This window comes from Paramisgurnus dabryanus, chromosome 5 (assembly GCF_030506205.2).
Source record: "Paramisgurnus dabryanus chromosome 5, PD_genome_1.1, whole genome shotgun sequence".
In the NCBI taxonomy this organism is placed as follows: domain Eukaryota; kingdom Metazoa; phylum Chordata; class Actinopteri; order Cypriniformes; family Cobitidae; genus Paramisgurnus; species Paramisgurnus dabryanus.
Genome location: NC_133341.1, coordinates 5,292,190 through 5,299,910, shown reverse-complemented (window position 1 = coordinate 5,299,910; position 7,721 = coordinate 5,292,190).

Sequence of the window (7,721 nt, the reverse complement as noted above, 5' to 3'; positions counted from 1 at the left end):
TTTATTTGACAAAAACACAAAGATCTCTTGTTATTGTGAATGTACACTAATTAAAGAGGAACCCTTCAGAGTTTTAAATGATGTCAAACACGTAAGTGTTTGATTATTAATGATGGAGTATTTTAAGTTGTTTCTGCTATGATAAGGAGAAAACACGTCAAAACGCGTCCCCGCGTTTTTGGACCCCTGGGGGTTAAGAAGTTAACAATATAATCAAAATTAAATGAAGGTCAGTAGGACATTTTCAGTTTATTTGGAAACAAACCCCATTCAAAATCTTGTATAAACTAAGAAACTGAACCACAACAGAGCTGCTCATGTGGCTCATGTTACCATATAACTTTATGTCCAAAAAGTGTGAATATGTTTTTCCACATCATAGTTTTGTACTGATGAGAGGGATGCAGCATTAGAACTCGCTTACATTCGTAAGAGAGTTATAAACAGCTGTTATCATAAATTGTCCACAGAAATACCACATAAGCTTACATACATGACTGAGTAAATATCACTGATTGCACTACATTCAGATAAACTATCATGTACATAAACTAAATTCAAAACATCTCAGATTAACATCTGCAGTGATTAGTTTTATAAAAAGCTTTTTTCAGGTGCCCATCGACTGATCGTCTAGCTTCTGTTTTTAACAATATTTTAATGCATTTCTGTAAGCGCGTATGAACTTTAAAAACACAACGCATATGGCATCCACGTGTCTCTGCATAAACAACGCGGCGCTCATAAAAACCGGTTTCGAATATAAAGCGCAATGTATGGAATTGCGTTGCATGTAAACAATATATGGAATCATATTACAACACACAAAAGATCCTGCAGTGCAGCCTTACTGAAAATTGCCATGAAGTATACGAAAGTGAATTACTGTGCTTAACTCTTTCACCGCCAGCGTTTTTTAAAAAAGTTGCCAGCCAGCGCCAGCGTTTTTCATAATTTTCACCAAAGTTTAATGCCTTCCAGAAAATGTTCTTCTTTAAATATATAAACATACAATATACCAAATGAAAGAACAGATCCTCTGCTTTCAAACAAAAAAAATGTTTCATCCTACCTGTCGTGGTTCTTTTGTAATCAGCTTTTGAATATGGGTAGGTTTCTGCAAAAACACCACATTTTGAGCAAAAAGCAGAGATAATTCCATTTTTGTGACGGACTTTTCATAGAGATCCCATTCAGAGCGATCTTTAAAACAGACACGGACATGCAGCCGCTTGCCATAGGCCAATACTTCCGGGTTTAAAAAGTTGCGGAAGGGCGCCACCTGGTGGATAATAGCGGTATTGCGGAAAGACGGAAAATCTCGTCATTGGCGGGGAAGCGTTTTCTCTTAATTGACGAGATAGAGAAGAACAATGAAGAAGAAGAACAATGCAAGACCCACTTGAGGAGGATATATTCCTGAAGTAAGTAACAGCTAATATTTGCTATCATGTAATATGCTTATGGTTTGTGCAGTTCAGCCTACATAAGGACCTCAGCAGACTGCACGCTTCGAACTGAAAAACTTTTGCATTGTTTACAAACGAGGACACTTGAACTCACGTAATGGCGGATAACTGTTACATGCCCTACAGTGTTAACTCTTTCACCGCCATTGACGAGATATCTCGTCAATTAAGAGAAAACGCGTCCCCGCCAATGACGAGATTTTCCGTCTTTCCGCAATACCGCTATTATCCACCAGTTGGCGCCCTTCCGCAACTTTTTAAACCCGGAAGTATTGCCCTATGGCAAGCGGCTGCACGTCCGTGTCTGTTTTAAAGATCGCTCTGAATGGGATCTCTATGAAAAGTCCGTCACAAAAATGGAATTATCTCTGCTTTTTGCTCAAAATGTGGTGTTTTTGCAGAAACCTACCCATATTCAAAAGATGATTACAAAAGAACCACTGATGGTAGGAAGAAACGTTTTTTTTTTTTTTTTGAAAGCAGAGGGTCTGTTCTTTCATTTGGTATATTGTATGTTTATATATTTAAAGAAGAACATTTTCTGGAAGGCATTAAACTTTGGTGAAAATCATGAAAAACGCTGGCGCTGGCTGGCAACTTTTTTTTTAAACGCTGGCGGTGAAAGAGTTAAAGATAATTAAGTAAAAGTATTGATTTTTAATTGTACTCAAGTAAATTAAAAATCCCCCAAAATAATACATAAGTACAGTAATCAAGTAAAATTACTCAAGTACTTTACACCCCTCCATATAAGTTACAAAATGTGAATTTTGTTACATGCTTTTTTCAGTTCTCAATCAGCACAAGTCAGCTTAGTGATCCTGGCATAATTCCAGAATTGATTTCCATATAAGAATTATTTACTTACTTTCATTTGGGAACATTCTTGCACAATTACAGGAAAACTTTGCAAGCTTCTTTCAGAGGGTCTTCACAAGATAAAAGAAAAAACATCAGGCTCTGATCTATCTGCACCTTGAATTCACGAGTAACACATTTAATTGATATGTGATAATGGTGTCAAAGCACCAGAGGGCACATGCACATACACACGCTCGCTTACAGTGTTAGCATAGGGAGTAAATGCCATTTACACTAAGCAAAGTCTGAATTCTCTAAGAGCTGCGACATCTTGACATAGCCCCAGTGGTGACATGCTGCTGATCAGAAGATAGCTTTTATATCCCAAGGGCACACTGTTCATTTGCACTCTGCGTCTTGGGTGTGGATTTCAAAGAGGAACTTCAAGCTGCTACCAAACTTTTGTTCATTAGTTAACAAAGTCAGCTCTTTTCATTTTTAGTGCCATCTGTACTTTTACAGAGACCGCTGTTGGGGAATGTAAAATGTAAGCCTTATAAGGACAGTTAAATAATGACAATAAAGTCATGGTTTTCCTAGGTTTTTCCCCCTCTGTTGGTTATTACTTGGTTATACCTTTTTGAGATGGTATACTTCTGGGTAGGACCTACGGCGTAGGCTACGTGTAAGTTTTCATTTATACTTTTGTGTCACTGTTTGTGTCAACTTGCAATTACACATGCAGATCACAATAGTAGGCAATTTCCCCAGGCATGTTACAGTATCAAGGCAAACGTCAAAGTGGAAGCAACTTGTTGTATATGTTATTGGAGAAGCATCGGTAGTAATGGAGATAAAATATACTTTTGTTGCAGCTTAAGTTGTTAAATATTGCTCCTTTACTTGGTCTATCACTGTTTTTAACATGGCAAGTGGAAATGTGTACGAGGAAATGTGACACAGATTTTCTAACCTGAGGGAGGGGTTCTAGCAGACCAATCACAGAGTGTGCGGTCTGCATACAATTAATGCATTGTTACCATTTTGGAGAGGTGCCTGTCAGGCTATGCCATAGGCTACTGCACAGGGTACCCGTCTATGCATAAACTATGCCATACAATTTATGCAGAAGTATCAATAGGACTTTTAATAGCATTTCATGTACATAATAATAATATAAGAAATTGCTTTACGTAATTGTGATAGACTTAATGAACCAGGTGTATGACTCAAACTGCAATACATCATTTGAAACTAAATACTTTTAAAAAAGATTATATGCCTTGTTGTGTGCTATGCATGGGTGTAAACAGCATTTTGCTAATTATTGTTATTATTATTTACCAAGCATTCTGATTTATGGCCTTAAAATATTTGAAAGACCACATAATATGTGTGTACCTTTAAAAACTAATTGTCACACTTCAGGAACACTTAAAATGTAGAACTAGTGATGACTCTCTATACAGCTCAATTCGCTTGTAAAGCCTGCATAACATGCCACCAGGACCAAATGCTCAATTAGAAATAAAAGAACAATACTAACATACACTTACTGTGTGCTTTAAAACTATGGAAAATCATGATCCGAACTTTTATCCAAATTCTGGAAAAAACCCAAATGGCCAGACAGTGATTCATCTTTTGTAAAATTCAATTCAATTCAATTCAATTTTATTTATATAGCGCTTTTCACAAAAGTCAACTGTTTCAAAGCAGCTTTACATAAATAGAAGCAGTGAAAAGCACAGAAAAACGTCAGATAGCACAACAAAATACATGATAGCATGAGCAGTTAAATTTGCTGCGGCTATGACTCAATATTATAAGTGCACGTATTACTAAAGCAACGTCTATAAGAGGAAGCTAGGTAACGCCCAAAAAGGCTGCCTCCCCGGGGTGAAAAACCCCCTAGGAGAAACAAAACCCCGGAGTTTTATCCGAGGAAAAATAAGTCCTAGGAGGGAAAAACCCTTGGGAGAACGGATATAGAGATTTAGCGGAGATTAAGCGGTTCTGCCGGTGATCGTTGGTCAGGCATCAGCTGGGCATCTGGTTGAAGGACGGCCAGTAGATCAGAGGTGTGCCGACTTTCACATCTACCGGGACTGGGTCTGTTTGTCTCGTTGTCCTCGGGTAGAGGACGAGACAGGGAGAGAAAAACAAAATCGTATTAGCGTAGCGGCCGTTCATATGTATTGAAGTGTCACACAGTGATGTGGTTTAACTCAGCTTAGTTCCAGACAGACTAACTATTGCGGCATAATTATATTATCCACAGTTGAGGATTTAGCAAATTGGGGGCCCAATGCGAGGGTTTATATGGTAAAAAAGGGTCACCTTCCGATCTTTAAGAGAAAATGGAACCTGACGACCCGTTTTACTAAGGCCTAAAGCCCCACTGTCGTCGTTAATGCAGGTTCAGTGGCAAACGGGTCTATATTGTATACCATTTACAGGACCAGGAGAAAACGGCAAAAACATCGCAACCCGACCATACGTGCTAACCCGTTTGACTAAGGCCGGAAGCCCCACTGTCGTTGTTAATGCAGGTTCAGTGGCAAACGGGTATGTATGGCATACTATTCACAAGACACACGAAAGCGCGAAAAATGCAACCCGACCACACGTGCCAACCCGTTTGACTAAGGCTGGAGGCCCCACTGTCGTCGTTAATGCAGGTTCAGTGGCAAACGGGTCTGTATGGCATACTATTCACAAGACTTACGATAGCGCCAAAATCATAACCCGACCATACGTGCCAACCTGTTTGACTAAGGCTGGAGGCCCCACTGTTGTCGTTAATGCAGGTTCAGTGGCAAACGGGTCGGTATGGCATACTATTCACAGACACACGAAAGCACCAAAATCGCAACCCAACCATACGTGCCAAACCGTTTGACTAAGGCCGGAATCCCCACTGTCGTCGTTAATGCAGGTTCAGTGGCAAACGGTGGCAAACTATTTAATGCAATTCATTTTAAGTGTTCATGCAGAAAAGGTTTTTATTTATTTATTTGGTTGGTCTGTGTTATGACCGTGAGTGCTTTGTTCCGTGAAAATAACTATTGCGAGTTAAGAACCTTTACTAGACAAATTACGTGAATGCTTTGTTGAAGAGAAAAGTTTTAAGTCTAGATTTAAAATGATCGACTGTGTCTGATTCTCGGACATCGGTTGGCAAATCATTCCAGAGCTTAGGGGCTAAGTAGGAAAAGGATCTTCCACTTTTAGACACTTTTGATAGTCTAGGGATAATCAATAGACCAGAATTTTGCGACCGTAGTGTGCGTGATGGATTGTATTCTGATAGTAATCCTCTAAGATATAAGGGTGCTAAGCCATTTAAAGCTTTGTAGGTGATTAGTGATATTTTAAATTGGAGATTTAAAGCTGGGTATCATCCGCATAGCAGTGAAAACTTATGTTATGTTTCCTGATAATGTCTCCTAGGGGTAACATGTATAACGAGAACAGGATAGGACCTAAAACTGATCCCTGTGGTACACCGTATTTAACCAGGGAGTGATATGACTCCTCCTCATTTACATAAACAAAGTGATAGCGATTGGTTAGATATGACCTAAACCAGGCTAGCGCCTGACCAATGATACCAGCATAGTTTTCTAGTCTATTGAGTAAGATTGTGTGATCTATTGTGTCAAAGGCTGCACTAAGGTCTAGTAATATAAGAATTGAGATTTCACCAAGATCGGATGTTAATAGGAGGTCATTTGTAACTCTAAGCAACGCTGTCTCTGTGCTATGGTGGGGCCTGAATCCTGATTGGAACTTTTCATATGTACTATTATTTGTCAAGAATGGCGTAACTGGCTTGCCACTACCTTTTCTAATATTTTCGAAAGAAAATGGAGATTTGAGATTGGTCTAAAGTTATTAAGTTCTCCTTGGTCAAGCTGTGTTTTTTTAATCAGCGGTTTAATAACTGCTAGTTTGAAAGCTGTTGGAACGTATCCTATTTCTAGCGATGAGTTAAAGATATTTAGAACCGGGGTTGACACTACAGGGAATACCTCTTTAAGTAGTTTTGTGGGAACGGGGTCTAATATACAGGACGATGATTTGGATGATGTGACTAGTTTAGAGAGCTCATCTATTGTAGTAGGTTTAAATGAATCAAGATGTTTGTATGGTAGTCTAGTGTTAAGTGAACTAATGGGTAGAGTGGTGGCTGCCTGGGTAGCTACGATGTTTTCCCTAATAGCCGAAATTTTGTTAGAAAAGAAGTTCATGAAGTCGTTACTATTGTGTTGAAGTTTACTATTGGTGTCTGTTTGTTCTTTGTTTCTAGTCAGTTTCGCAACTGTGCTAAAGAGGAAACGAGGGTTATTATGATTCTCATTTATAAGCTTGCTAAGATATGTAGATCTGGCGGTTTTAATAGCCTGTCTGTAGTGTTTAACACTCTGTTTCCATGCTGCACGCCATACTTCTAACTTTGTGCTTCTATAATTTCTTTCCATTTTTCTAGCTGCCTTTTTAAGGGTGATGGTCATACCATGGAGCTGGCGGTTTTTCTTTGAATCTCTTTTTTCGAATGGGAGCAACGGCATCCAATGTGTTAGAACAGACATTGTTTAGGTTTTCTATTACAATATCTAGATCGTCACAGTTATCTGCTACATGTTTCATTTGGGACAGGTCTGGAAGAGTGCTAATAAAGCTATCTTTAGTGGTGGAAATTATTGTTCTGGCTAGTCGGTAGCATGTTGTGGATTGAGTGATCCTATCTAGAAGTACAGTGTATGACACAAGGTAATGGTCAGAAACTGCATCACTCTGAGGTGATATTTCGACGTCATTAATATTGAGTCCGAGTGACAGAATTAAGTCTAATGTGTGCTTACGAGTATGCGTTGGCCCTGTCACGTTTTGTCTAATATTGAGAGAATTTAGAACGTCTATAAACACACGTCCTAATGCGTATTTTGGGTTATCCACATGGACATTAAAATCACCAACAATAAGAGCTTTATCTACAGTGACTACAAGCTCAGATAGGAAATCTGCTATTTCTTTAAGGAAATCTGCATGGTGGCCCGGTGGTCTATAGATTGTCGCTAAGGCAAAAGAAAGCTGTTTGTGGTTACGATCAGTTATTTCCATATTTAACAACATTAGTTCAAATGATTTAAATTTTAGCTCAGATTTTTTGGTTTACTTTAAAAATTGTGTTGTATATTGTAGCTACACCACCCCCTCTCCCCTTTAATCGAGGTTCGTGTTTATAATAATAGTCTAGTGGGGTGGATTCATTTAAACTAATGTAGTCGTCTGCTTTAAGCCAGGTTTCTGTTAAACAGAGTGCATCTAAGTTTTGGTCTGTAATTATTTCATTGACAATAGGTTCTTTATTGGTAAGCGATCTAATGTTAAGAAGGCCGAATTTTAACATTCAAGATTCATCTGTTAATGTATTGTTTTCTAATT